Genomic DNA, 1,356 nt, shown 5'->3' on the forward strand with positions numbered 1-1,356 from the left:
GCATCTCAATCCCTACCATTGGAGTAAATAATTTTGAGCTAAAGCCTCAATTAGTTTCTCTGATGCAACAGAATTGCAAGTTTCATGGACTTCTATCAGAAGATCCTTTTCAGTTCTTAACTGAATTCTTGCAGATCTGTGATACTGTTAAGACCAATGGGGTTGATCCCGAGGTCTACAGGCTTATGCTTTTTCCCGTTTGCTGTAAGAGACAGAGCTAGAATATGGTTGGACTCTCAACCTAAAGATAGCCTGAACTCTTGGAATAAGCTGGTCACGGCTTTCTTAGCTAAGTTCTTTTCTCCTCAAAAGCTTAGCAAGCTTAGAGTGGATGTTCAAACCTTCATACAGAAAGAAGGTGAATCCCTCTATGAAGCTTGGGAGAGATACAAGCAACTGACCAAAAAGTGTCCTTCTGACATGCTTTCAGAATGGATCATCCTGGATATATTCTATGATGGTCTATCTGAATTATCAAAGATGTCATTGGACCATTCTGCAGGTGGATCCATTCACCTAAAGAAAATTCCTGCAGAAGCTCAGGAACTCATTGACATGGTTGCAAATAACCAGTTCATGTACACTTCTGAAAGGAATCCTGTGAGTAATGGGACGCCTCAGAGGAAGGGAGTTCTTGAAATTGATACTCTGAATGCCATATTGGCTCAGAACAAAATATTGACTCAGAAAGTCAATATGATTTCTCAGAGTCTAAATGGATTGCAAGCTGCATCCAACAGTACTAAAGAAGCATCTTTTGAAGAAGAAGCTTATGATCCTGAGAACCCTGCAATAGCAGAGGTGAATTACACGAGTGAACCCTATGGAAACACCTATAATCCCTCATGGAGAAATCATCCAAATTTCTCATGGAAGGATCAACAAAAGCCTCAACAAGGCTTTAATAATGGTGGAAGAAACAGGTTTAGCAATAGTAAGCCTTTTCCATCATCCACTCAGCAACAGATAGAGAATTCTGAGCAGAATCCATCTAGCTTATCAAATATAGTCTATGATCTATCTAAGGCCACTATAAGTTTCATGAATGAAACAAGGTCCTCTATTAGAAATTTAGAGGCACAAGTGGGCCAGCTGAGTAAAAGAGTCACTGAAACTCCTCCTAGTACTCTCCCAAGCAATACAGAAGAGAATCCAAAAAGAGAGTGCAAGGCCATTACCTTACTTGGTGTGGCTGAACCCAGAGAGGAGGAGAAGGACGTGAATCTTAGTGAGGAAGACCTCCTAGGACGTTCACTGACCAATAAGGAGTTTCCCTTTGAGGAACCAAAGGAATCTGAGGCTCATCTAGAGACTATAGAGATTCCATTGAACCTCCTTTTACCATTCATGAGCTCT

The 1,356-nt window shown here is 40.9% G+C and overlaps 1 non-coding gene across 1 annotated transcript; it reads right to left on the bottom strand.

The window, feature by feature from the left end:
- Positions 1–318: 318 nt before the first annotated feature.
- LOC112787032 (small nucleolar RNA R71) lies at positions 319–426 on the bottom strand. The gene has a single exon (XR_003194470.1). It is a non-coding gene; the product is annotated as a small nucleolar RNA R71 (small nucleolar RNA).
- Positions 427–1,356: the final 930 nt, after the last annotated feature.

This window comes from Arachis hypogaea, chromosome 20, assembly GCF_003086295.3.
Source record: "Arachis hypogaea cultivar Tifrunner chromosome 20, arahy.Tifrunner.gnm2.J5K5, whole genome shotgun sequence".
Classification (NCBI taxonomy): domain Eukaryota; kingdom Viridiplantae; phylum Streptophyta; class Magnoliopsida; order Fabales; family Fabaceae; genus Arachis; species Arachis hypogaea.